Raw genomic sequence first — 11,583 nt, forward strand, 5'->3', positions numbered from 1 at the left:
AAAATAATAGTAAACAAGGATTAGGCTATGGCAAGGACAGAAAGAAACAAACAAAACGAAAATGGAGAGAACAGAGATAAACATGAAAACCTTACCATGACTCCAAAGGATGATGTATATTTTAAAATGTGTGGAAAACAGATGAGTAATTTAACAGTTTTGTGATACAACAGAAGAAATGTATCTTCTTTCCTGTTCATGGGAGGGTTCAAGGATTACAGTTAAGTTATTTTTTGGAGAACAGTGACAAAGTCTATGGTGATGTTGGATAAAATGCAGCAGGGGATGGAGATTGGTTAAAGGAAAACAAAGAAGGACAATGGGAGCATTTGGTTCAAGCTCAGATTGGTATAAGCTAAGACATAATCTGGGACATGATTATTTAGTGAACAAAACCAGAATTAGCAGTGTTGTAGGCTGCTTGCTTGTCTGACACCAAAAGCACAAGAACAGTCACATATATGTGCCTAATGAATGGCAGAAGCAAACAGAAGATAAAATAAAGAAATCAGAGGCCCAGACATATGAAAGGGCCCCTGGAGCATGGAATGCCAAGGAGGAATCAACACAGGGATAGCCGCATCACCTGTCCTACAGAAGAGCAGAGGGGAGGAGAGAAGAGAGCCCCCATGAAAGAGCAGCAATGTTGCGGAAGCCCCAGGGGGCTCCTGCAACAAGCCCATAGGCTACGTCTGCAGTCTGCTACACCAGAGCTTTGCAGTTCCTACAAAGCCGCATTGTCCTGGCCCTGCCAAGCAGCCTCCAGAGCTGAGTAGCACACACCCAAGCACCCACTGGACACCAACCACTAACGCACAAAGGCATCAGCCACTGGAGGGGAATTTTCATGGGGGGGTGGGCACCACATTTGATTGAGACCTAACATGATGCAGGCGAGTGGGCAGCCCAAACTTGACAAAGAAACAACCAAACAGACACAGTCATGTAGTCTCAATCGTATATTCGAATGCTAATGCTTACACCCCATGCAGACCCGAGCTGTACTGTGCGCCTAAGACTGGACACCACATCAATCCCTCACTCTGCATCCAGAGGTAGCTAGGCAAGCCAGTCATTACTAGTCAACTGGTCCCCATAAGTACGTGTTAGTCCCAGCAATGTACCATATTCCTGGGAAACTGGCCTTATACTTGCCCCACAAGGCAAATACAAAGCCACATATGGCTGCAATGAAGGCTGCTCTGAGCCAACCAGCCAGCTCATCCAAACATTCTCATCTCTCCACGTCACATGGCTCATCAGTAGATAGTAATCTTTCACAGCAGTGTAAGAGCCAGTGTAAGGATTTCAGAACCAGGCTGATGTGTTCTACATTCCTAGTTTTAGTGAGAAAACAGGCAGCACAGTTTTGGATCACCTACAGCTGTCTGATGGACTTCATAGGCAAACCTATGAAGACACTGTTGCAGTAACAATTTCAGGGCTCATTTGCACAGAACATTAACTAATTCATTATAATATTTTTGACTTAAAACAAATGTACTTATTTGATGGTTCTCATCGAAAAGAAAGTCTAGAAAGCAATAACTTTTCCCAAACACTTCTATACCATCTCAATTACTTCCCTTTTAAGTTACAAGAAGCTTCACTTCTGAGCTCCCTTTTAAAGTAGTCCATCCCTTGAGTATACTGGATATGCTTGTTTTTGCTTCCTTTGCTGCCTTGCTGTAACTTCTACTGTTTACTCTTCACCTTTGTTCAATCATCTGTCATAACTTTCATCATTTCCCCATTTTCTGTTTGCCATTGGCCAGAACTGTTCCTCTTGTTATCAACTTGTTTAGTTCATCTCTATTTCATGCCCAGTTTCTGCAAGTTGTTGGGGTTTTTTTTCTTCATCTAGGTAAGTAAATTACACTTACTGAATTATTTGCCAATGCACATTTTGAGTCAGCATTTGGGTCCTCATTAAACTCAATCAGCAAAGGAAAAACTTGTCTGTGCATTCACATTTGCATCTCACAGCTTGCTAGTCAGCTATGAGTAATGAAAAAGTACTGCATATAGAAGAAACAATATAGAATTCTTTTATGTTATTGAACAGTGTGCAATTTTGACACACATGCAAAATTGTTTGCATATGTGTCTGCCCACACTTGTGCCTTCAGTATCTTACCAACAGAAAACAGTGATCACCTCTCTTTTCCTTCCTCACATTTCCTCTAAAATCTAAGTTTTGTGATATGATTGTCACAAATTCATTAAGTTGCATCACAATCACAATATACCTGCTTTGCATCCTGAAAGAATTTAAAGGCTGAATATGATTAAATTAAAAGCAATTTAATCAAATAGCAAGTTTTATATCCTGTTTGTGGTTATAAGAGTATCAAGTTTTTGTATTCTTGATTCTTTTACAGTCCACTGGTTCTAGAAAATCGATTAAATTTAATATTTCAGTAAGTTAACAATGGCTTTTTTTATTTCTGAATAAATGTTAAAATGTTACAGAAAATGAATCAGAGAAAAGATGTGCATTACAGTGATACTGGTTCGATAGGCCTTCTGTTGGTGCTCGAGCTTGCCATCATCAGTGGCGTCGGATGTAGGAGTTTGCCCTAAAATCGAAGGATTGACGGTTCAAGCCCCGGCCCTGACTTTCAATGTTGTTGTGTCCTTGGGCAAGACACTTCACAGGCATTGTCTACTGATGTTGGTCAGAGGGCCCATGGCGCCAGTGTACGGCAGCCCCGCTTCTGTCAGTGAGCCCCAGGGCAACTGTGGCTACAATGTAGCTTGCCACCATCAGTGTGTGCGTGAATGGGTGAATGACTGAATGCAGTGTAAAGCGCTTTGGTCAAGTCTCCTGACTTGAAAAAGCGCTATATAAGTACAGGCCATTTACCATCATTGGAAAGGGATCATGAACAGGACAATGACTGACCAAAGGTAGTGTAAAACAATATTGATAGGGTGCTAAGTACAGTCCATTTGCCATATTACCAGAGGTGTCAAAAGTATTAATGTTTATTACTTAAGTAGAAGTATAAATCATACTGCTTAAAAACACTTATTTGAAGTTAGAGTATCAGCTCAAGCATTTTATCCAAGTGAGAGTGTAAAAGTACCATTTTTAAAGCTACTTAAAGAATAAAAGTAAAAGTAATGCAGGAAAAAATGTTAGGGAGAGATGCTTTACTGCAATAGCCTATCAAATGAAAACTTTTCTACAATCCTGGATGACAACTTCCTTATACTTAATTTTCTTAGTGTTATAGCTAATGGCAACAGTGTCAAATTTAACTTTGCATCACCTTGAAAAACAAATTATTTTGTATGTTGTGAAAAAACAAGTTGGTGCAGTCCAACCACAAAGAAATTGTCTGGATGGAACGTTTTTAAAATACTAAACAGGCCATAATGTAAATTGACTTAAATTAAACAAAACTAATGACCCTTTTTTTAATGTAAGGAGGAGAAAGTAGAGATAACTGCAAAAAATAAAAAATAAAAAAATGTCTGAGCTCATGAGTAGAGTTAAAAAGTTGTCTAAAAATTATTACTCCAGTAAAGTATAGACAGCCTTAATTTCTACTTAACTAAGTATTTGTACTCTGATACTTGACACCTCTGCATATTACCTTTTATTTTGTCTTTTGAATAAAGAAACTAAATTCAACATTCTGTTATAAATGAACTCTTTGTCTAGTTTTGATTATTTAAATATTAGAACAAACACACTGAATTGCAAAAGCATTCCCATTTCTTGAACATTTTCATGTGCTGCTATTGCAGTAGAAATTGGTCTGACCAAATACAAATGTACTCTGTATTTTTCAAGGCTTTATTTGCAAACCAATTACCCTTTTGGTTCCACTTTACAAGCATGCTTCCTTGGATTGTTTCATATAATCCCAAGACAACACATTGAAGTGCAAGGTTGTGATTTGTATATATTTGTATAACCCCAAAGACTAAATTCAATCTGTTAGGTTTCCTCAGATTAAAACACAAAACTGTCTGTTTTTATGATTTGGTGGATTTTTGTCAAGGTTAGGATGAGGTTGTGAGGACCCAAATGCAGAGGCAGGGAGGCAGAGGTGAGTTTTTGGAAGATTTAATTGAATGATCACAAACAACTGAGGCAGGAATCCAAAAATCCAACATGAAAATGTAAAACAAACTAGAACCATGGAGACATCAGGGAAAACAAGCATGAGGAGCTGGGGAAGGATGGTGAAAGAAACCAACTCTGAGGAACTGCACAGGGAGAGCATTTATGGCTGACTGAACAAAGGCAGGACTAACGAGCTGATTGGGAGCAGGTGTGAGCAGGACCAGTTGGGAGGAAGCCAAGGGTAAAGGGAAGACAAGCACAAGGGGCAACGGAGGATAATTAAAGAACTCAGCACTGGTAGAAATAAACTACAAAGACACAGAACAGAAATAAACTTAAAAATAAACCCAAGTAGAGGGCAGAACCCTGACAATATGTCTTTGTAAAGATCCTTGAGGGGCTTGGGCACATTTCATCCCAGCGCTGCCTGTCGCAAGCCAGTAACATTATCATTGACCCCTCACACCCCCACCATGGACTGTTCTCCCTGCTGCCCTTTGGGAAGAAGCCTTCAATGCAGGTCCAGCATATTCTGCAACAGTTTCTTCCCCATTGCCATCAGACTGCTTAACTGTTCAAACAACTCTAAATCATGTCACAGACTTTGCATCAAACTGACCATCAACGCATTTTTTTTTTTGCACCATTATTTTTTCCACAATGTTTACATTTGATCGCTGCAGCACTTAAAAAAATGGAAATGTCATGAGAGCTGTACAAAACAAAATTTCTTATTTTTATACAGTCTGTGTATACAAAATGACAATAAAGTTTGTCTAAGTCATATGTCTGGTGAATTGGTGATATCCTGTATAAATAAAACTGAATTTAACTGAATTAACTTTTTTTTTTGCAATATCCTTAATTTCTTACTATGACGGAATATCAGGGCCAGGCTAGAGATTTTTTTTCTTCTACTTCGAGAATAAAGTTGTAACATTCTGAAAATAAAGTTGTAATATTACGAGAATAAAGTGGTAACATTACAAGAATAATGTTGTAACATTACGAGAATGAAGTCAACATACCACAACACGTTTCAGAAGAAAATTTCGAGCTCTGATCAGCATATGACGGCTGACCATCTTCACCAAACAGCATCCAGAGTTCACTTTGACATAATTCCTAATTTGATGCTTGTGTGCTAAAAGATTTCCTTATTTGGCAAACCAGAGCCAACGTATAATTTCACATGATGCTCGACATTCCTCATTTTAGGGTAGAAAGTGCTTCTTGTAGGAGTTGTCATAAAATACAACTTGTTTCTAATAATCTTAGGATTTTATTCTCTTTATATTATGACTTTATTCTCGTGAATGTATTGCTATTCTCGTCGGGACTTTATGCTCATAATATCACGACTTTATTCTCATAATTCTATGACTATTCTCTTGTTAACTTTTTTCTCTCGTAATATCAGGACTTTATTCTCGGAATTTTATGACTTTATTCTCATAATTTTATGACTTTATTCTCAAAATAGAAGAAAAAAAATCTCTAGCCTGGCCTTAATACTCCATCCTATCTTACAATGTTGCAGCTCTTATTTAAAAAAAACTATTCAGTTGTTCCTGAAAGTACATCATGAAAATACACATGACTATACTTATTCTTTTGCTTTTATATAAAAAACAGACAAATGATAATTAAAAATTGAATTTACCGGTATTAAACTTTAACTTTTTATTTATAATATGCCTAGATCTTTCTCAATTATATCTAACACTTTATTTGACAAAAATAGTGTTACGTTTCTCCCCTTTCTGACTTCTTTTTTTAGATTCTTTTTGATTTTTTAGTTATTGGTGTTTAGTTTCTTTGACATTTTGTGTTATATTTAAGCTGTGTTGCATTTTTTGAGTTACTCTCTGTTGCACCCTTGTGCCAGTCTCCTTTCCCCTATCTCCCTTCTAGTTACTTCTCTCAACACCTGCTCCATATCAGCTAATTAGCCCATTCTTTGTTCTGTCCCCAATTTATACAACTCTTGTGCAGTTCCTCATTGTTCTTGTTGTTACTTGGCTCCCATGTGTGTTTTCCCCTGATATAATTTGGTGTTTGGTTTCTTGTTTTTTGTTTCTCTTGCTTCTTGTTTCCCTTGGTTTTTTTCAGTCAGTCAGCAAAACTCATCTCTTTCTACTCATCTCTGCATTTTGGTCCTCAACTAACTTTAACCAAACCTCATCTGATTTTGTTGCAAAATAACTGGAAAAACAGCTTTATTAGCTTTTAATGAAGTGACACCATTATCATCTTCCTGCAATATTCATTTGTCTGTTTCTCACATATCCTGTGCATCTCTTAATTGTAATTTGGCATGATTGTGTTCATGCATGGTTGTCTGAACTATGTGTCTTATGTTTTGCCCTTAAACAACAGGCAAAGCAGGGTCTACCATACCTCTCACCCAGGGAAAGGTCCATTCCACTCATGACCCTGCAAAAAATGAGCATATATAAACTGTGGATGAAAAAAGGGCTAATATTTCCTGACTTTATTTTAGTTTATAAAGTGCAGAGAGCAGTAAAAAAAAGAAGAGCAAATACTTATGGTAAAAAATGAAAGCCAATACAGACTGTCTCCTGCGTTTTATATTTTCATTGTTTAAAGCCCACTGAGTACATTTTACAGGCATGAGGTGTGCTTCCAGAATATATAGAATTCAAATTCCCCTACCCATTGTCATGCAGGCAAACCTTTAGAAGCCACTTGAAACACAATAGTCCCTCTCGAAAGCTAGGGTCTGGTCTTTGTTGGCTTTGAAGGGATTCCATCTGAATGACTGTATCTCAGCAACCCCTGTGATAAGAGCTGCTCAGATATTTTGAATGCAATTCAAGGGAGACTAGTGCTTCCATCATTTTCTATTAGCCTCCTCATAATAGTAAAGAAGATAAGTATATATCCCACTTTAATAATATTAATAAAACTAAGCTTATTTTTGTTCACTCTACATATATGGATTTCAAAGTGCTAAAAGTAGTAAAATCTAAAAAATAAAACAATAAGTTACATTTAATGAGTTTGATAGTGATCATAAAACACGGCAAACTGACCGTCAGCTACCCTAGACCCCTGTCTGACAAATACTGTCAGATTTTACATTAAGTCAAAGCTATTCACATCAATTCAATATAACTATTCTTTGTATGAAAGCCACAAAACACTGAGAGTGAAAAAATAATTTGCATATTCACAAAACAAGGATATATAAGAGCATTTATGAATTTCAAAATAAAATGCCTCTTAAACTCAAAACTTTAGTTCCCTCCATAGATGAAAGAATGAAGGTGTGGAGACTAAAAAGTCAATTTGATCTTTCTCCAAATCATCTAAGTGTTCACTGTGTGTGAGTCAGTGTGTGTTCTTAATGTGTTTTCTCTAGATGGGAGCTGCAAAACCTCTAATTATGGACATAATGGACTGATCAGAGTCAATACCAGAGGTGTTATGTTTTTCCTTTGTCTTTAACTCCATTTAGATACATTAAAAAACACCGAGGCCCAAGACCTAGGTGGTAGAGCTCTGACCCCTTATTGTTCTCATGGTTATCTTCACCTCATGACACAATATTCTGCATTGAGCCCCTGACCCAGTGATGGAAGAAAAATTGCACCAACACTTGTAACTTTCTTGTCAAACTGAGACTTGTGTAGATCTTTCTCTTTTCCCTGATATCTAGAGGTTTTGGGGCATTGTACTGTATATGACAGTGGTGGAATCTAAATTAAACAAAGCGCTTTTATGGACATGGTTGCTTTATTCACCGAACAAGTTAAGTTTTCAGGAGAGCCAGAAATCGATCGGCTGATTTATTGTGTGGCACATAATTGAAATGTGGCAACAGTGGTTTTGAGTGCAGTGCGCTGGAGTCAAATCATTTCAGGATAGATGAAGGGATAGCTCAGGGTGACCAGAACCAGACGGGATATATTGTAAGATTTCTTTCAGCTACTTCAGTTTTTTACATCATATATTTATTTAACTCTGGAATTTTTGAAAATCAAATACGGTACTAGTGGAGTCCTATTGTCTGGTCACAAAGCAACCAGGATCTAGTAGCAATCATGCTAAACATATTTACTTTTCTTTCCCTCACCTTCTGTTTTAAGAAGTAGATTCACTTGCTCCTGAATTTCCTGTATTGCATAAAGTAGAACATCTCTCTCAATTTTCATGGTTCTTAACCTCAAGGTTTATGATACTTAGGCTAAAGCAGCTGCTCAAGTCATTCTGGTATGAATCTACAAATTCTGTTCCCTATTGCTTTAAACCTTCAATCCCAATCAATATTAAAAAAAAATTTGTTAAATATTTGTCCAAAACTCTTAGATCAGTATATTACACAACCCAAGTTTTCAGCTCTTTAGATATTGATCACCCTTACTCACCCCCAAAAAATAACTGGCAAGATTATTACTGTTCAGCCACCCTTGCTCCACTGATTTTCTGTGCTCTTGCAGAGTTACAGTTAGATTTTGTTCTTTTCATTGGCTGAATATCTCACTTTAGCTCTGGGGTTCTTCTGAGTTTTTACATTTACTTATCTAATATCAACCTCATTCTAAACCACTCATCTGACTTTCTAGCAAGTTCTCTAAGTGATTTCTCTGACCTCCCTTGCCTGGTATACAATCCTCTTGGCAGACTTCCAGAGCTAGACAGCTTATTTGCTTTACCAGTGGACCATTCTATTATAGCTGTCCAGTGCCTGTAGCTTTCTTTGTGTTGGCCCATCCGCCTCAGGCTGAGTAGCTGTAGCTTATCTCATATGCTACAGGTTGGGTTTTTTTCGGTCACCAGTCAATGCTGACCTTACCACTGAAAAAAGTTTCTTGTTTGACCTTTACTTATTCTGACCTCTCATTTTTAAGTCATTTTTCAAACTTAGAATTTGGCCATTTTTGACTTGATACTTGCATCTCTTCTTCTGTATGTACTGTATACTTGGAGGTATCCTAATGATTAATCAATTTATTAATATATTAATATACGACAGTTTTGCATGTTTAAATGTTATGGTAAAAGTTAAGACTTTGCCAAGAGAAATCCTGTTTAGTCTTTACAAGTTCATGTAATGGGTAAAGCACAGGAGTCACAAGCTGATTACTCCTTTAAGGTTATTATTACAACTTAACAGGCTAATCATTAGGCTAACTGCAAAGTGACACCTCAGCAATTAAAAATGTCAGCAATAACTATAGGATCTCAAAGACTCAATAGGTAATTAAGCTCACCCCTTCACAGCCCTTTATATTTGACACCAGTAATATATTAATATTTAGACACATCTGTTATATTGAGTTTAATCTGTTACTAAATATTAAACTGATAACTACTGAACAAAATTCAAATAACTGTAGTTGAGAAGTGTGAAAAAGTATCTACCCCATTAAAATTCTTCACTCTTTTGTGTATATTCAAACAAAGTTTTAATTTAAAACCTAACAAAAAGTAAAGACGCCTCACATTTATGTGAATATTTCAAAAAATATTTTAATGAGGCAACAATGAAGATATGACAGTTTAATAAAATGTTGTTAGTATACAGTATGAATTATTTTAAATTGGCTATTACTTAAAAATACCTCCACAAACAGCCATACGCGTCTTAGCCACTGGCAGCAAAGGTTAGTGCAGCCCTCCAATTATTGGCTCCAATTAGTAATTTTGCCTCCCTGTGATGAGTTACCTGGTTAGTCCTGTCAGGTAAATTTTTTTGTATCCTTTAAACACTCTCTTATACTGGTCACTAGGAGTTAAACACAATAGAGGCAGATAACTCTGTTGAGATTTGCAAAGAAAAAAAAATATTTTACAAGAAGTCAACCTTGACTTTACGAGGTCTTGACTTTGACTTTACTTCACCAACACCAAGAAATTGGGCTACTCTATGGTAACGAAAGATCATACCTTTAACAAGACCGGTTCCAATAAAAACAGGCCTTGCAACTGTTAACAAGTGGGTTGCATGAGCTGAAAATCATATCCAGATGCTGAACAGTTTCCTAAAGACAAGCAGATTGATTAGTATAACTATGTACAATTTGTCTGTTGAGATTAAAATTAAACTTAAGGTTATGAAGTTCAGATAGTGTCAAGTGTGGGTAGCAGGAACCATGGAGGAGTAACATTGTTGAGGTTACATTCAAGCATGGTGATGGTAGCGTAATGCTTTGGGGCTGTGTTAGTGCTGTTGGCTGTGGGGGGCTACAGTCCATTGAGGGAATAATGAATGCTAAGATGTACTTAGACATAGAAATGTATCGAATGATCCACTCCCTGTTGAAACTGGGCACAGTATGAGCTGAAATTCAATTAATGGTTTTCCTCTTGGATATAAAATTGCTAAATATATTCAAAAAGGACTTTTTAAAACACAGGCTTATCATTAGTTTTACTATATTTCTTTTTTCGGGTAAACCAAAATAAAATAAGAATGTTACATCAAGGCATTTGCCAAATACTGATCTTGACTTTTGTTTTGTATAATAAATATTAGGGCCCACCGTGACCCTGACGGAGTAGACGGAAGAAGATGGATGGACAACATCTTTTTATTTTATACTGTTAAACCAGTTTCTAACATGTATGTTTCCCCATATGTGTGTGTATTTAAACTCCCTGACTGTTTGCAGAGGTGATTTAATCTGCAATGAGTGAAGATGTGCACAGGGAAATGTCAAGAAAGGTAAAGGTACTGAGTAAGTGTTCAAGCTGTGCCTGGTGTCTTCAAACATCAGATAGGAGGTAATTTGGCTTTAGCAGGTTTGCTGAGAAATGCGTCACAAAATTCCCAGTGGGACTTAAAGCACAGACAAATTACTGATACCAATAATTGTGGCAGCTGCACCTGACTTCAGACCCAGTTCTTCAACTTTGTTATCTGTATCAGTTAAAAGCTTTCATTTGCAGTAACAAAACAGACTGGACACAAGTCCTTACCTCTCCACACGTTGTTTCAACTCTTTGTTCTTCCACTTCTCAGTCCAATTCAGGGCTTGCCTGTGCCTTTGAAGTCACTAATTTGGATTTCAGTATTACCAAAAAAGCAACTGTTAGATGCCAGACTTTATTACAGTCCTTATAAGCAGGAAGAAGTTGGAAGACTTTTTGCATACCTGAACTGTACGAGTCAGAAGTTTTTGCACATGTTCATTAGAAGATTAAAAAATTAAATTAAATTGGATTAAAGATTAAAAAATATAATTGTATTTGCTAAAAAAAATTTTTGACTGCTATTAAAACAAAGACTTTGAATGATAAGATAAAAAATTTTTATTTTATTGTAACTTTTCTTTAGCCCATATAAAGTCAGAATGGCTGCGACATACATTCACCGGCCACTTTATTAGGTACCCCATGCTAGTAACGGGTTGGACCCCCTTTGCCTTCAGAACTGCCTCAATTCTTCCTGGCATAGATTCAACAAGGTGCTGGAAGCATTCCTCAGGGAGTTTGGTCCATATTGACATGATGGCATCACACAGTTGCCGCAGATTTGT

Source organism: Cyprinodon variegatus, unplaced genomic scaffold, assembly GCF_000732505.1.
Source record: "Cyprinodon variegatus isolate N-32 unplaced genomic scaffold, C_variegatus-1.0 Scaffold131, whole genome shotgun sequence".
NCBI lineage: Eukaryota > Metazoa > Chordata > Actinopteri > Cyprinodontiformes > Cyprinodontidae > Cyprinodon > Cyprinodon variegatus.